Below are 19,151 nucleotides of genomic sequence, written 5' to 3'. Positions count from 1 at the left end.
ATGGAGACAGCAGCAATGGGAGGCCGTACAGGGACCCATGACACACTCTGGACCTGGCAGCAGCAAGAGGAGGCGGTACAGGGGCCCATGGCAGAGTGGCGAAGCGTAAGCAGCTTAAATTGAAGGCCATACAGAGGCCTATGTTAAAAATAATAACATGTTTGAGGCATGATTCATGGCGGATTTAGTCAGTTGTGTCAGGAACTGGTGGTTTGAAATCCAGACTAATCCACGCCTGATTCATTTTCACAAACGTGAGTCTCTCCACACTTTGGGTGGACAGTCGTGTCCTCCGCGGAGTTACAATACCTCCTGCCGCACTAAACACGCGCTCCGATGCCACGCTACTGGCCGGGCATGACAGCCTTTCAAGGGCAAATTCAGCTAGTTGGGGCCAAAGGTCAAGTTTCGTTGCCCAGTAGTCAAGGGGATTGTCTACCTCGGTTGGCAGGGTGCTGTCCAAGTAGGCCCAAGCCTGTTGTTTGAGGTCCTGCTCCAGGTCCACCTGATGCTGCTGCGGCTGGTTAGTAGTTTCCTCACTGTGCTGGTGAAGAAAGCTACTCATCATCGACTGCAGACTGAGGCAGCCGCTGCTGGTGGAGCTGCCACTGCTCCTACCACCCCTCCCCTGCTGCCATGGCAGCGGAACGCGAGCGCACAGGGCCCACAGTGTCTGAGGATGGACGTTGGCGCAGAAAGGCAGAGACCAACTGACTACATAGGTGGTTTTTATAGTACGTTATTTTGGCCTCCCTCTCAGCAGGTGTGAAAAAGGCCACCATTTTTGAACGGTAGCGAGGGTCCAACAAGGTGGACAGCCAAAAGTCATCCCTCTATCTGATGGTTATTATTCGGCTGTCGCTACGCAAGCAACCGAGCATGCTATGGGCCATTTGTGCCAAGGAATGCGAGGGACTCCCTGCCTCCATCTCCACAGCATACTGCCACGGTGCGTCTGGGTCCTCTGTCTCCTCCTCCTCCTCTACCAGATGCTCCTCCACTCCTGTCCGCTGAGTGGAAAAACCACCCATTTCACTCAATAATTCCTGAGCACCAATGTCCTCCTCTACCTCCTCCTCTTCTTCCTGTCCTGCCCCCACAGGGGTCATGTGGCGTTGAGATCTGTGCGCCACGTCTACCGCACCCTGACCAGCCATTGTTAACAGCATTTGTTCCAGGACGTGCAACAGAGGAATGACGTCGTTCATCCCATAGTCCTGCCGACTCACGAATAGTGTGGCCTCCTCAAAGGGCCTGAGCAAGCGGCAGGTGTCACGCATGAGCTGCCAATGGCTGACATCTAAGTTACACAGGGGAGTACCTTTATCCGCTTGTAACATCAGGAAATCGGTGATGGCCTTTCGCTGTTCGTAAAGGCGGTCTAACATATGTAGGGTTGAATTCCACCTTGTTGCAACCTCACAGCATGGGGAGTCGGTACGGGGGCCCATGGCAGATTACGGGCCTGGCAGCAGCAATGGGAGGCCCGTAATCTGCCAGCACCCTATGACAAAATGGAACCCACCAGCAGTGTGAGGAGACCTGAAAGTGGCACATGGCAGAGTGTGGCGATGGAGACAGCAGCAATGGGAGGCCGTACAGGGACCCATGACACACTCTGGACCTGGCAGCAGCATGAGGAGGCGGTACAGGGGCCCATGACAGATTACGGGCCTGGCAGCAGCATGAGGAGTCGGTACGGGGGCCCATGGCAGATTACGGGCCTGGCAGCAGCAATGGGAGGCCATACAGCACCCTATGACAAAATGGAACCCACCAGCAGTGTGAGGAGACCTGAAAGTGGCACATGGCAGAGTGTGGCGATGGAGACAGCAGCAATGGGAGGCTGTACAGGGACCCATGACACACTCTGGACCTGGCAGCAGCATGAGGAGGCGGTACAGGGGCCCATGACAGATTACGGGCCTGACAGCAGCATGAGGAGTCGGTACGGGGGCCCATGGCAGATTACGGGCCTGGCAGCAGCAATGGGAGGCCGTACAGGGACCCATGACACACTCTGGACCTGGCAGCAGCATGAGGAGGCGGTACAGGGGCCCATGACAGATTACGGGCCTTGCAGCAGCATGAGGAGTCGGTACGGGGGCCCATGGCAGATTACGGGCCTGGCAGCAGCAATGGGAGGCCGTACAGGGACCCATGACACACTCTGGACCTGGCAGCAGCATGAGGAGGCGGTACAGGGGCCCATGACAGATTACGGGCCTGGCAGCAGCATGAGGAGTCGGTACAGGGGCCCATGGCAGATTACGGGCCTGGCAGCAGCAATGGGAGGCCCGTAATCTGCAAGCACCCTATGACAAAATGGAACCCACCAGCAGTGTGAGGAGACCTGAAAGTGGCACATGGCAGAGTGTGGCGATGGAGACAGCAGCAATGGGAGGCCGTACAGGGACCCATGACACACTCTGGACCTGGCAGCAGCATGAGGAGGCGGTACAGGGGCCCATGACAGATTACGGGCCTGGCAGCAGCATGAGGAGTCGGTACGGGGGCCCATGGCAGATTACGGGCCTGGCAGCAGCAATGGGAGGCCATACAGCACCCTATGACAAAATGGAACCCACCAGCAGTGTGAGGAGACCTGAAAGTGGCACATGGCAGAGTGTGGCGATGGAGACAGCAGCAATGGGAGGCTGTACAGGGACCCATGACACACTCTGGACCTGGCAGCAGCATGAGGAGGCGGTACAGGGGCCCATGACAGATTACGGGCCTGACAGCAGCATGAGGAGTCGGTACGGGGGCCCATGGCAGATTACGGGCCTGGCAGCAGCAATGGGAGGCCGTACAGGGACCCATGACACACTCTGGACCTGGCAGCAGCATGAGGAGGCGGTACAGGGGCCCATGACAGATTACGGGCCTTGCAGCAGCATGAGGAGTCGGTACGGGGGCCCATGACAGATTACGGGCCTGGCAGCAGCAATGGGAGGCCGTACAGGGACCCATGACACACACTGGACCTGGCAGCAGCATGAGGAGGCGGTACAGGGGCCCATGACAGATTACGGGCCTGGCAGCAGCATGAGGAGTCGGTACAGGGGCCCATGGCAGATTACGGGCCTGGCAGCAGCAATGGGAGGCCCGTAATCTGCCAGCACCCTATGACAAAATGGAACCCACCAGCAGTGTGAGGAGACCTGAAAGTGGCACATGGCAGAGTGTGGCGATGGAGACAGCAGCAATGGGAGGCCGTACAGGGACCCATGACACACTCTGGACCTGGCAGCAGCATGAGGAGGCGGTACAGGGGCCCATGACAGATTACGGGCCTGGCAGCAGCATGAGGAGTCGGTACGGGGGCCCATGGCAGATTACGGGCCTGGCAGATGACGACAAGGCTGCCAAGTGCGATCAGCCTCATCATCATCAATTAGGGTCTCCGTCTCACTACTAGCCCCCTCGGCTGCGTGTGGGTCAGGAGACAGACCTGTCTCTAGACCAGCTACCGAGCCACTCTCCTCGCCAGTACTTCTTCGCCTGGCTGCTGAAGAGGCGGATGTCTCCCCCCGTTCCTGACCGCCCTCTGTTAGCTCTTCCTCACTGTAGAGTGGGGCTGAGCCCACAGCATGCGATACTTCGCTTGGTGAGGGAACACCAAAGGACAGGGGCAGGTAGAGGACACGTGATTTCAGTGGGCTTGCTCCCGGGCCATGCCAACTAACGGTTGTGTCTGACGTACCCACCGACCGTTGGCTGTAGGTGTCAGAGGTGACCTGGGAAGAGGAAGACGACCGAGCCAACCAATCGATGACGGCAGGGTTGTCAGTGGAGACACGACCGCTGGATGACACCGGGAGCACTGGCCTCTGGCTGCGACTAGTGCTGCCTCGACCCCTTCCTCTGCTGCCACGTCTGCTCGCTCCTGAAACATTGCCTCCTCTGCCACTCCTCTGCGTGTTGTCTGACATACTCTTTAATTCAACGATTCTGTGTCCCTGAGTAACGATTCTGTGTCCCTGAGTAACAATTCTGTGTCCCTGAGTAACAATTCTGTGTCCCTCAGTAAAGATTCTGTGTCCCTCAGTAACAATTCTGTGTCCCTGAGTAACAATTCTGTGTCCCTGAGTAACGATTCTGTGTCCCTCAGTAACGATTCTGTGTCCCTGAGTAACAATTCTGTGTCCCTGAGTAACGATTCTGTGTCCCTGAGTAACGATTCTGTGTCCCTCAGTAACAATTCTGTGTCCCTGAGTGACAATTCTGTGTCCCTGAGTAACAATTCTGTGTCCCTGAGTAACGATTCTGTGTCCCTGAGTAACAATTCTGTGTCCCTGAGTAACAATTCTGTGTCCCTGAGTAACGATTCTGTGTCCCTGAGTAACGATTCTGTGTCCCTCAGTAACAATTCTGTGTCCCTGAGTAACAATTCTGTGTCTGTCCCTGAGTAACAATTCTGTGTCTGTCCCTGAGTAACAATTCTGTGTTTCTGAGTAACAATTCTGTGTCCCTGAGTAACGATTCTGTGTCCCTGAGTAACGATTCTGTGTCCCTGAGTAACGATTCTGTGTCCCTGAGTAACGATTCTGTGTCCCTGAGTAACGATTCTGTGTCCCTCAGTAATGATTCTGTGTCCCTCAGTAACAATTCTGTGTCCCTGAGTAACAATTCTGTGTCTGTCCCTGAGTAACAATTCTGTGTCCCTGAGTAACAATTCTGTGTCCCTGAGTAACAATTCTGTGTCCCTGAGTAACAATTCTGTGTCCCTGAGTAACAATTCTGTGTCCCTCAGTAACAATTCTGTGTCCCTGAGTAACAATTCTGTGTCTGTCCCTCAGTAACAATTCTGTGTCCCTGAGTAACAATTCTGTGTCCCTGAGTAACGATTCTGTGTCCCTCAGTAGCGATTCTGTGTCCCTCAGTAACAATTCTGTGTCCCTGAGTAACGATTCTGTGTCCCTGAGTAACGATTCTGTGTCCCTGAGTAACGATTCTGTGTCCCTGAGTAACGATTCTGTGTCTGTCCCTGAGTAACGATTCTGTGTCCCTGAGTAACGATTCTGTGTCCCTGAGTAACTATTCTGTGTCCCTCAGTAACAATTCTGTGTCCCTGAGTAACAATTCTGTGTCTGTCCCTGAGTAACAATTCTGTGTCTGTCCCTGAGTAACAATTATGTGTCCCTGAGTAACAATTCTGTGTCCCTGAGTAACGATTCTGTGTCCCTGAGTAACGATTCTGTGTCCCTGAGTAATGATTCTGTGTCCCTGAGTAACGATTCTGTGTCCCTCAGTAACGATTCTGTGTCCCTGAGTAACAATTCTGTGTCTGTCCCTGAGTAACGAATATGTGTCCCTGAGTAACAATTCTGTGTCCCTGAGTAACGATTCTGTGTCCCTGAGTAACGATTCTGTGTACCTGAGTAACGATTCTGTGTCCCTGAGTAACGATTCTGTGGCCCTAAAGTCTCTCTGGCCCTAACTCTGTCCCTAATACAGACAGGTCTGTCTCTCTTGAATGACCGGAGGCTAATGGAGAATTGTAAAAAGGCCGCAATTTATAGCTCCACCATTACACAGTGCTGGCTGGCTGCTGATTGGCTAATGCGATCACATGTCATGAATGAATGCATTATGGGTCAGCGCGCCTTGTCTGCGCGCCTTCCCAGAGATCCCCGCTCCGTCGCCACACATGTTGCCGCCATTTTTGGGAAAATTCAATTCGTGCATCCGAAGTTTGCTAATTTTCGGATTCGGCGCGAATCGAATTTTTCCTGATCTTCGAAACGAATTCCACTTCGCCATGTTCGATTCGCTCATCTCTAGTAAAGACCCTCTGGGTTTACAAACATGAATTTTCTCACCTAATGTTGCTCCTCTCCATTGTGGCACTAATCTATTTATTCCAATGGTTTTAATGCCTCATGGGTCTTTATTATAAAACTTTGTATAATGCTTAGAAATATTATGTACTTTGAACCCTTTACGGATGTTGGCAATATCCTCGCTCATTCTCATCTGAAGAGCTACTGTGGTCCTGCCAACATATATTGCAGGCTACACGGGTAATGGAGAAGGTACACTACATTACAGGTTGAGCAAGTATGATCTCATCATCTCATCAATATTATACATACTGTATATTTAGTTTTGAAGAAAAACAAGTACATACATTACCTGTATTTTAAAATATGTTCAATGATTGTTAATTAAAACATAAGTACATTCAAATGTAGATTTTTCCAGCTGTAAAAAAATATGTAGGCATTGAAGCAAACCTGTGCTCAGACCATGGAAATATGGCCTTTCCTTGAGGATAGCATTGCACAGCTCCAAATTTTCTCTAGTGTGAACTCTTCATAGTACTGTTAGGGCTTCTTTCACATGAGCTTGGAGATGCAGTAAAATCAAGCATTTAGCTGCATTTTTAACAATCCCGTGCCACCTGCCAACACACTAGTTTACTAAAACAATGGCAGACAGACAGGACAGTGTAAACCAGTATGTTGCCATCAAGTACAAATTTTAAATCATGCTGCATTCTTAAGGCTTTACCACAACCTACTGCCACTATTGATTTCAATTACAGCATGGCAAAAATGCACCTATTGAGTTTTTGATGCGTTCAGTGCTTTTTCACTTTCTCTTGAATAAAAACCTGAAAACCAGAGGTTGTGTGTGGGCAACATTTAATAACATGTTTTGAATATGGGTTAATGCTTTAGCTGAGTTAACCTGAGTTTGTAATTTTGCTGCATCTCTAAGCACATGTGAAAGAGACCACACAGCAGCATGGTCACAACCATGTTAAATTCCTCTGGGAGAGCTCTTCTTGCTCTATTAAAATGACTCTGCAATCACACAACTGGAATTGATCAGCACAACTCAACAATATACAGGCTGCCCGGGAGATTGTAGGAGATTGGAAGGAAGCTGAGAAAATGCAGTGTCACAGATAGGAGAAGGTGTTACCAAGGAAGCCTGAACGAAAATTCAAGTCCATATAGTTTAGCAGAGTTAGCCTGGGTTTCTCCACAGTTCCTACAACAATTGGAAGGCTAGTTTTAAAGATAATTTAATGCTTTAAACCCATATGTAATCCATTGACACATGCACTAATTTTTCCCACCTGCTGCCTGTCAGACCTGTAGCATAGAGCCGATTGAAGAGCTTCGAAACTCCTCCATGTCTCTGTGCCATAGGTCTAAGAGGCAGAGCTGCCCAGGCAAAACAGCAAGTCAGACTGCACTGTTTTAGAAAAAAAAAAGCCTGCGCCCATTAATAGAGTGTCAAGGTCCTACTTTTTCCCAGAGATTATGTTACTCCATGTGCTGGAATCCATCTTGGATTTCTGCAGAGCATGGTGGGAATCTTTTATGCCTTCAGGTCTCTGAGGTCCATCCCCCAGAGGGGTGTGGCTGATTACATATAAGCCTGTGGTCCGCACATGCTCTTTGCACTTGTATCTTGTTGTTGCTACAGCTCTGTTATGACTCTCGTGACTCTCCTGGAATCTGACTTGGCTTGTGACTCCTGCTGTCCTGTACTGTTTTCTCCCGTTGTTGTCGACCCGGCCTGCCCAGCTACTTTATTGTCCTTTCCACCAGCTACACGCCAACTGGGGTGTCTCGGGGGCCACGACCTGGTTCCTGGCTGCGTCAAGTCCATCCCCACCACCATCAGGGGCCCTGGTGAAGGGCAGCCTGGGACTTAGACTCCGCGCCCTGAGGGACTTCAGTTTGTGGGTGGTGGCTGTCGTCAGCCAGTGCGTTACATTGTCATTAGGCCTGCCTGTTCGTTCCTCAGCTCCTGCCCTGACAGAGAGGGGTACCGGTTCAAATTCTATAGAGGGGTTTGTGCAGAGGTTAGAGCTGTGGAGGGAAGGGTAACACGGTCTATGAGGAGAGGAATAATGTGCAAACAATAACTGATTTAACTCGATTTCTTTTTTTTTTCTTTATTTTGAACAATCCTGCCCTCTGGTTGGTCAGAAGGCCATGCAACATGTATCTCAGCACTTAAAAGATGTGTTCTGACCCAGGGAAACAGGACTAGGGCACAATAGGCCTCTGCTGAGAGCACCCTTCATTAGGGAACATGTAGCATAAAGCAATAATGTAATAATTATATCACTGAATAGTGCATTGAATAATCTTTACTACAGGAAATATTGTATGATGCTTTTCTGTTAAAGGGCTAAATCCAAAGTACGAAATTACAGTATGATAATGAGCATTTGGAACTACAACACACCTCTGTCCAAGCCAATATGGCAGTGAAAAAAAACTTTGTGTGGTTCTTTTAAAATCCATTCCAGACCCTTATCTTAGGGAATTTTTGGGAGGGACCTCAGGCAAAGAAACAGTGTGATATTCTCCCTAAAATCCATACTAGACTCTAGAAAAGGGTATTTTTGTCACAAGTCCAATGGTGGGAGAGGGCAACATATTTTGTGTTTTGATGCTGTGACGCATTCAAATTTGGGACCATTTTCCAGGCTCACTGCCAGGCAAAGCTACTGAGCCTACACAGCCTCTTCACTGGAAACTCGTACTTCTCATTCTTTCCTGCCAACTTCTTCAGAGGCAAGTCACAGATGGCATTAACCCTTCCTGCTCTGATACTGTATCATAAGTATTCCATGTGGAAATCCCTAAGTAAATGTTGCTGACTATGTAACCTTTTTGGTTTATGTTCACAAATAAATCTGGTGTCTATGTATGTTTCAGTGATTCTAATAGTACAGAATAAAAAAAATGGCCCAAACTGTAGAGCGCAATTTAAGGATTATATGCTGGCTCCAGGAACACTGGGTGGGTTATAATCTGAAAAATGCAGACACCCTTTCTAGAATCCACTATTTGGTAGCAGATGTTTGAATTCACAGGATCAAACAGAGGGGGATGGATACATGGAAAACAGTCCCTGTAATTTCAAGGAAGAGTTGTGGATGTAGTACAACTGCCCTGGCCACACCTTGTCCCTCACCTGGGGTATAATTTTTTCCCTGGGAAAATCAGTGTTTTTGCAAAAGGATGCATACAGACTAAGATTAAACATGTTTGCAGGATTAAGCAGTGTGGTCTCACTACTAGCTAGGAGGCTAAAAAACCTTTTGCTGGATTTTGGGCTGTAATTATTACCTCTGTGAAGATGGAAAGAGGTGCAAAGGTGAGCTGTGGGTTGAGATGCAGAGGTGAGTTGTGGTTGGAAGGGGGGGCAGAGGTGAGCTGTGGACCAGGGGAGCAGAGGTGAGCCATGGACAGGGGGTACAAAGCCATTGCCACGAAATGCGTTAGGGAGATGCTATTTGACTTACCACCACTGTCCACCTGGTCCACACCTTGATACGGGCGGCCATTCTTATACCTACCTGGAATTGTGAATTATATCATGTAAGTGCTTCGTTTGTTTTACACCCCCAATAAAAGTTACTACACTATCGGAAGCCTCTCTTTTGGGTTTATTTCCGAGCCCTCAAGGTGACTCCTGTCCTATGAGCGTGCACTGCACCCCCTGGAGGTTGCCGTCATAAAGGATTCCACAACATATTGGATGAGCGTTTAGCCCACTGGAAGTTTGGTGATGCCATAATTGGAGAGGATACAGATGATTCTGGTGACTGCAGCAGAGACGACCAACACTCCGGCAGGGTTCCTTATCCAGTGACCAGGAGTAGGTCATTTTACTCAAATGCGCTATCTGGTTAGTGCATTCTACAGCCACACTTCCTACCACAAAAGTCACAGATTTCCTTATGTCACTCCACTGATATATTGACTTTGACACCAATGTCACCATGTACACCTTTTTTGACTAAGAGTATGTTGTAGTACGGGTTTTACATACCAGTACTTATATGCTAGCTGCGTTTATCTCCATTGAGGTGGTCATATTGCATTGCGGGGTATATCTCAATATTCTAGTACTGCATGTTTTTCTCTTTGTGAGGGGGTACAAAGAGGCTGTGGACAAGGGCTGCCGAGATGAATTGCGGGGTTGCAGAAGGAAATTTGCTGGGGGGCAGCAAAGAATATAGTTTATTGTTCAAAAATATGTAATGTGTGGCATGCAGGGTGCAGTGGTAAGGATTTTGTACCTCACCTTTTACATTACATATTCAAAATCTTTCTCTGTATGTTGTGCTACATGCTACATACCTCTTATTGTCATATTTTACATATTAAAGGTTGTTGAATAGTACTCCTGAATGCTGCACATTTTAATATGGATTGCACATGTCATATTCCTGAGCCCTGCATTTTGTATGCTGTCCATTACATACGTTTTCCACTACATTCTGTATATTGGGCTCTATGTAATGTTCCCTAATTGTTGCACTCTATACACACTGCTATATGTTACATAAACCTGACCACGCTGTACGGTGGTAGTGCAGCAGTCATGAGTTTGCAAAGTACATCACAACATACAGAGTTCATTGGTCTGGATTACGTTATGTACAGCATAGCTGACAGAGTGCAGTGGTCAGGAGTATGTAATAAACAGTGTAGTTAAAAGAGAGCAGGAGTCACAATTATATAATGTATAGCATAGTATACAGGTGCAGTGGTCAGGATTGTCATCATATGACACAGCATAGAGATTAAAGCAGTCAGGATTATGTAACATAGAGAGTATTTTACATACTCCTGACCACACTCTCTATGCTGTGCTGTGCAGTACATACTTATGACCACTGCACCCTCTACTTTGTACTGTACATTTCATACCTTTGATGACCGCACTCTGTATGCTAGGTTGCACATGACATACCTCTGACCACTGCAGTCTGTACATTATATTCTCCTGACCCATGCACTGTATATGCTGTATTGTAATTACATATTGCTGACCAAAGTATTCACGCTACATGTGCCACTTTATTCTTGTAATTGGAGTGCCCAGGGATGCCTCAGTTCTTTCACAATTCTAGGAAAGCCCCTGGTTCACAGCAAGCTGTGGAATTTATTTTTATCTGCATGAACTCTGTATTTGTTACAGAGACTAGACATAGCTTTCTGGGAAATTCTGCAAAGTCAAGGTACCATTGAAATAGCAAAAAAAAAGTGGTTAATGCCTTGCACCATATTGGGTACCAAAATACTGGAGTGGGCTGAACTGGCTGAATCTTCTCTTATTCTATCATTGCAGCACCCTCCTAGTTAGGTAAATGTAGTTCTCTATAATCAGTTGTGCTGCATTGGATTATGTTGGTCTGTTGTGTGTTTTGCTGGCTGCAGGGTTGACTGCTACTCCCATCTGCTTAGAAAGTTTCTGGAGGACAGTGGGCTGGGATAGTGAAATCAGCAGAATGTGCCTGGATGGTGGCTGGGAGAGTGTATAAATACTCTAAGACTTGGAACAGAGGTGTCTTGTCCTAGAAAGAGGAGATCATGACCTGGAGGATAGATGCCCTTCTGGACAGGCCTTCTATTCATCAAGGTCCCGGCTAGGCTAGCTGGTGACTATTCTGCTAAAATTTGCTCAAGCTTAGTGGGACTTTCATCCGGTCTGGTATCACTGGGGAGGTGTCTGAAAAATATTGGAAGGAGGCGTACAATCATCCAAGGACATTAGTGAGTACAGAATGGTATGAGAGATCCATTAGACTGTGTGCTGCTGCTATCCCTCTGGAGCTAGAGTCAACATTGCTCAAAGGGGACATTGTGCCTGGTGTCCTGGTATAGCTTAGTCCAGTATTTGCTTGTGCAAAGACTCTGCTCAGAATAACAGGAAGAAGATTAGTGTCTTCAAGTTGCTGATAAAGTTACTGGAGTATTTCATAGTTAACCTAAACCTATCCGAGTTCAAGTTCTGCAATAAAGCATCAGAAATGCATACCCCTAGACTGGTTACTGATCTGAAGCAGTGACTTTGTGCATGGCTGTGTGTGTAACTACGGGGAAAGACCCTAGGGTCCTTAAACTTGCATTCTCCTGCGGGAGAATGTACATTTGATAAAGTAAACAAGGCACATGGATTATAAGTTGTGGCACAGTAATAGTGGCCTAGCACATCAGAAAATCTTTTTCAAGCATTTGCTCACAATTTGCATAAAATGTACATACAGTAAAGTTTTTTTTTTTCTTTTGCTTTTCTTTGAGTTCCACATGGAACCAACATTTGTTGAACTTTTGTAACATGATGGAAATCTTCTGGACCAATGTTTTCAGCACCTTGGGAATGGAAGGGCTAAAAGAGGCTATGCATGAAAAATCCACACTGCAGAGCTGCCATTGTTATGTCCTTCTAACACATCTTCTAAATGCATCTTTCCTTTTGTTTCCATTGGGTTTTTGTGAAAAACACACACAAATGTGGTCAAGTCCAACCATTCACATCAGAGGCACCTACACACACCACTGGGACCTGCCTAGTATCACAGGGCTGACTCAGGCCTACTCACTGGCCACATCTACAATCTGCAGCCCTCGCAGAATTCCACACTCCTTCTCTCCCTTGACAACAACATATTGTCTTAGCTGGGGTATCCTGTTACTTCAGGCCGAAAGACTTTCCGTGGTTACAGGATAGCACTTCTTCCTGCCTATTCACCACCAGCCCCTTGCTAGACCAGGTTTGCTCCAACTGGATACTTCTTCCCCAAGTGGCTGCTTCACTAGATGTGCTGTCTAGCATGGCTTAATAATGTGCTATCCCATTTCTCCTAGCAGGGTTACTGGAGTCCCACTTCAGTCAAAAGAATCAACCAGAAGCTTGATCCAACACAATTTTATTATAATAGGTCTCTTAAAAGTCCATCAAATAACCATCTCCTCTGTCAGTAAACTGTTCTAAATGGTGTGACAGTATACCTTCATGTGCCCTACAGTAAGGATTTCTATCACAGGTTTTCTAAGAAATAAATCTGTTATCCTCTATCCCATGTTCTCTCCCATGGCTTCTCTGTTTCCATCAGTCAGCTACTCTCCACTCTGTGTTAAGCTCCATCCACACTATTTAAGAGATCCTGGCAGGAAAGAAATTAAATCATCCTCCTTCCTGGAAAAGTTTTAAAAAAGACACATACATAAGAGGGCAATAGAGTGACCCCTGTCTGCACACCCACCCAGGCAATCTTGTGCTCTTCTCTAATAGTAATAATAATAATAATGATTTTTCCACCTTCTCTGGGACTGCAAGCTCCAAGTCTCTGCAATGAGTCCCTACAGAGTTATAGCCCATTATAGTAAATGTAATAATGGCTTTTCTAGCTCTTTCCACTTTCTCTGTAACTGCAAGCTCCCAATTTCTGCCCTGACTCTCTCTGGTGTTCTGGCCCATTTTATTAAATTTAATAATACTATAATGGGCCAGAGCACCAGAGAGACTAGGAGCTTATAGTCACAAAGAGTGCAGAAACAGCTAGTTTAAAAGGCATTTGTATTACTAATATAATAATGCATTTTAAACTAGCTCTTTCTACACTCACAGCCCTCAAACTAGCTCTCTCCATGCTCTCTGGGACCGCAAGCTCCAATCTCTGCACTGAGCCCCTCTAGAGACAGCATGCAGCACCATGTATTGATGTATATGTATTTTCAATGTAATGTACAGTATGTGTAATGTACATTTCATATAAATGTAATGTGTGTAATGTACATGTATATTTAATTTATTTAATCAAAAAAATATTTATTTGGAGCCATACAAGTTTTTTTTTAACACTGTAAGGTTGAAAATGGCTTTAAAAGATTTAAATATATGTGTAATGTACTGCATATGTATATTTATAATATAGTATGTCTTTTATTATACTTATTCTGTGGACACATTTCTGGTGTGCCAGTATGGTACCAATGCTGCATTTGTTGTCATATTTCAGTACTGATTCTGTCTCTGCACATGGTTCTGGTGGGTCATTACTACACTGACTATGTCTATGTGGACATGTTTCTATTTGTGTTAGTAGGGAACTGTTTGTGTCTATAGACATACCTTCCAGCCCCAAGTCCAATCTTTAACAAACTCGTGCAGACTCCTCCTCCGCAACATCGCCATAATACGCTCGTTCCTAACCCCAGAAACCACTAAACAGCTCATCCACTCCCTCATCATATCACGACTCGACTACTGCAACTCCCTCCTCACTGGCCTGCCTCGCCGCTGGTTATCCCCACTTCAGTCGATCCTGAATACGGCTGCCAGACTCATTCACCTTTCCAACCGCTCCGTTTCCGCCACCCCCCTCTGCCAATCCCTCCACTGGCTTCCGATTGTGCAACGGATCAAATTCAAAATCCTAACACTGATGTACAAAGCCGTCCACCATACTGCCCCGAACTACATCACTGACCTAATATCCAAGTACCGCCCAGCACGCACACTCCGCTCCTCACAAGACCTCCTTCTCTCTAGTTCCCTGGTCTCCTCCTCCCATGCCCGCCTCCAGGACTTCTCCAGGGTGTCACCCATCCTCTGAAACTCCCTGCCCCAACCCATCAGATTATCACCTACTCTCCTCTCCTTTAGGCGCACCCTGAAAACCCATCTCTTCAGGGAAGCCTACTCCACCCCCTGCTAACTTGCCGACCTCCTCCACTCTTCCTACCACTCCATCCCCCACAGCTATCTCCTCCTGTGCCCCTATCCCCTCCCTCCTAGATTGTAAGCTCGAAAGAGCAGGGCCCTCGAGCCCCTCATGTTTTGCATTGTATTGGTATTGTTCTGTCACATGTTCTGTCCCCCTTTGTAATGTACAGCGCTGAGCGAACTATTGGCGCTTTATAAATACTGAATAATAATAATAATAATACCTCTGGTTTTTATTACGCTTTTGGTTCTGTTCATGTGGACACTGATTGTGTTAGGTATTTGTATGTGTTATATTAAAGGAAATTTGTAATAGGAGGAGAACTGTTGCATATGTTACCTTGTAGACAGCGAGTCCACTCATGTTTATGCCACTTCCACCATTAGCACAATTTCACCACACCCACATTTCGACATGCCTAAGGGCCCATACACACTATGTGCTAAAATCAGTTTTTTTTGGAAAAATGCAGGTAACTGCAATGACACACAGAAAACAATAGTTTTTTGTCTGTTATGTTCAGACCAGTGTTTCACTGTGTTCCAGAGCTGTGTGATATTATGCAACATTTTTGCATAATATCGCATTGCTCTGGATAGCCCTGCATGTCACTGCACAGCAAGCATAGCGCACTGAGCTGCTGTGTAGTGACCTGAATGAAGTGTCACCTTGTAAACTTCAAATAAAGTTCAAATTTTTAAAAAAAAGAGAGTTGTGTGATAAAGAACGCATCCCACCTCTCCCACCACAGGGCTCTAAATGCTGTTCAGGCAGCATTTTGAGCTGTGGGCTTGTGTGAACCGGCACTGATTATTTTCCTTCCCAAAGCTGACCTTCCCATCTGCATGAAATAAAATATCAATGGCCAAGACAACTACTTGTAACTCATAGCGTGATGGCTTCATCATCAGTCACCAAAATGTAAAGATATACAATGATATTTTGATTTATTAATCCTATTATTTTTCACATTAAAAAAGGATCTGGCATTAACATTTTCAGCATGTCTTTATTATTAATTCAGTTGTTGCTGCAGTTGAATTATTCATAATGAATGTAGACATGCATGCATTTTGAAATTCTATTATAATTCAGAATTAACTAAGATACCTCTGATGGGATTTGAACCTATTACACTTTGTTTCAGTGAAGTGAGGGTTATCAACTGTTAATAAGTCAATTAATCATTCACAAGGCATTAATATAGATGTGTCACACATAGGCAATCATTGAGGTTTTATTAACTTTAGAAATTGATCAGTGTAACATCTTAAATATAGTTTATATAGTAAAAACTCTGGACCAGAAAAAATGTATTTGGGCAATTTGCTAGTGAGCACTCATGCGTTGTCAAACCTAACTTTTCCTTTCAGATTTGTAAAGCAATAGTTCAAATTATACTAATCACAATGCATTAAACACAAGTATCATAATTTACATGTCCCTGTGGCTCTTGGGAGATGACCCCATACAAGCAGATGAGGATTCAGCTCAGTTGCTGCCAGTGTTGGTGAGGAAGAAGAAAGCATAGCTTAGGCTCAGAGCAGTTTTGCTCAGGAGGTCTGGGGATAGTGAGTAAATGCACTTTTTCTGAACACACAAAATACAATTAAACTTTATTATTAGGTGTTGCAACTGCTAATGTGCACGTTTGTTCCAGCTCAGTGACAAACCAAGTATTGAAGTAAGGATAAGCATAAAAGCCTTAGAGCTCTTACCTACAAAAAAATGTCCCTAACTTCTTGTCCATGAGACATACTGTTTGCCAGGATATGACAAGTTGTCACCATAGGAGAGAAAGGGGAAATCTACCAAACGAAACACAGAAAGCAATGAAAAACTGATGCTCCATAATATGTCAGAATACAGTATCTCCCAGAAGTGAGTACACCCCTCACTTTTTTGTAAATATTTTATTCTATCTTTTCATGTGACAACAGTGAAGAAATGACACTTTGCTACAATGTAAAGTAGTGAGTGTACAGCTTGTATAACAGTGTAAATTTGCTGTCCCCTCAAAATAACTCAACACACAGCCATTAATGTCTAAACCGCTGGCAACAAAAGTACACCCCTAAGTGAAAATGTCCAAAATGGACCCAATTAGCCTTTTTGCCTCCCTGGTGTCATGTGACTCGTTAGTGTTACAAGGTCTCAGGTCTGAATGGGGAGCAGGTGTGTTAAATTTGGTATTATCACTCTCACTCTCTCATACTGGTCACTGGAAGTTCAACATGGCACCTCATGGCAAATCCTCTCTGAGGATCTGAAAAAGAGAATTGTTGCTCTACATAAATATGGCCTAGGCTATAAGACGATTGCCAAGACCCTGAAACTGAGCTGCAGCATGGTGGCCAAGACCATACAGTGGTTTAACAGGACAGATTCCACTCAGAACAGGCCTTGCCATGGTCGACCAAAGAAGTTGAGTGCACGTGCTCAGCGTCATATCCAGAGGTTGTCTTTGGGAAATAGACATATGAGTGCTGCCAGCATTGCTGCAGAAGTTGAACGGGTGGGGGGTCAGCCTGTCAGTGCTCAGACCATACACCGCACACTGCATCAAATTGATCTGCATGGCTGTCGTCCCAGAAGGAAGCCTCTTCTAAAGATGATGCACAAGAAAGCCCACAAACAGTTTGCTGAAGACAAGCAGACTAAGGACATGGATTACTGGAACCATGTCCTGTGGTATAATGAGACCAAGATAAACTGATTTGGTACAGATGGTGTCAAGCATGTGTGGCGGCAACTAGGTGAGGAGTACAAAGACAAGTGTGTCTTGCCTACAGTCAAGCATGGTGGTGGGACTGTCATGGTCTGGGGCTGCATGAGTGCTACTGGCACTGGGGAGCTACAATTCATTGAGGGAAGCATGAATGCCAACATGTACTGTAACATACTGAGGCAGAGTATGATCCCCTCCCTTTGGAGACTGGGCCACAGGGCAGTATTCCAACATGATAACAACTCCAAACAATCTGTGAGATACTGTACATAATTGTAAGAGTTTTTATTTTTTTAACAGCTTTGGTGGTTTTTTTTGGCCACTAACTTCATAAAAGTAATTTGACATATCAATATTGCTACGGTGTGAAGATGTGTATGTAGATATGGTCCACAATGCTGGCAAAGAAAAGCAGCTGCAGTTTTCATTGTGTCTACTGCTGCTTTTTTTGTGCTTGCAGAGTGATAACATGAACAAATTCTTCTGTTAAGAGAACTGTGTCTGATATGCAACAGAGACTATGCACAGGCACAGCTTTAATAAGTGACTGCTATTGCAGGACTGTGTACAACCAATGTAAAACCAGTCTTCTACCCAATAGGAATACACAGAGGAAGAGGATGTGGACTGCTAGAAACACAGGGAGGAACAGAGGATTGTGGGAGGTGAAGTTCTTTACAGTATGAACTGGCTTGGAAGACTGAGCTAAGAAACTATATATCCCATATTCTTTGGAGCTCTGAGCAGAGGAATAGGAGTGTTGTTGTTCCCAGGCTGAGCAGAAGAGTGTGGAGGGCATTCAGAGAGACTGAATGTTTTCAGGATGCCAGTAGATCATTCACCACCACACCTGAGAAGGAGAGAGGAGCACTGCCAGATATCCTAGAACATTGGAGAGAGCCACGGATACTGACAGAGCCTGCTGCCTGATCAAGAGGAAGGACACCCCGGACACTGACCAGTTGTGCTTCCAACAGGAAACAGAGGGAGATCACCTGCTACCACACGAGTTGGCGAGAAGCTGCTGGCCAAACCCCACTACACTTTGACAAATGTATTATAAAGCCAGTACCTTTATCAGTGGTTGAAGAAAAATTATTCTGAGTGCTCTGACATAAGAGTTGGGCCCCAACAAACTGGCCAGCAAAGGGAAGTGGGTATATTGCAGACTGCTGAACTGGGATATTGTCAAAACTCTCCTTAGTTATGATTGTCCCAGTATAGGGTTTAGGAGGGGCTGTTCTCTATGCAAATTCTTTTATTTCTGTAGTATATGTATTGCTATTGTTTAAAGCTGGCCATACATTGATTGAAATTCAGTAGGTTCAGCAGCAGACCATCTCTGGCCACTGGTTAAACAGAAGTTGACTTTGGTTCAACCACTCTGATTGTTTATTTTTGTGCGATCAGTACCGCAGGCAATAGGCTGCAGCTCTGATCTATGTATTCTGATGGAAGTTTCCCCACTGTCAGAATACAATGACACAGCACGGAGGATTCCTGCATCCACATCAAATGTGTGCATGGGCAAATTGGGTCAGTTTTTTCCTTCAACTGGCTGGTTCAACGAAAATTAACATACCCATGTATGGCCAGCTTAACTGTCTGCTGTGTTATTACTGTTGTTAATATCTGTTTTGCCACCATGGTTCTGCATATACATCTGCTATAAATATTCCCCACCCAGCCAGGTGTGTCAGAGTGCATGGTGCTATTTGCAGAGTTATGGCCACAGGAATAGGGGACCCAAGAAACAGTGGATACTTAGGGGTTAAGCACTACATGTATTTAAAATGAAACTGCTAGAAATACTGTTATGGCTAATAATGTTACCCATGGAGAGAAATGTTTATAGAAAAAGAAAGTTACAGATAAAGTAAAAGAAATAATGCAGTTATGTTACACAGACATACTTATGTTCCATTG

This window comes from Staurois parvus, unplaced genomic scaffold (genome assembly GCF_062004578.1).
Source record: "Staurois parvus isolate SC_StPar_1 unplaced genomic scaffold, SC_StPar_1.0 ptg000672l, whole genome shotgun sequence".
NCBI classification, from domain to species: Eukaryota; Metazoa; Chordata; class Amphibia; order Anura; family Ranidae; genus Staurois; species Staurois parvus.
This window is presented reverse-complemented; position numbering follows the sequence as displayed.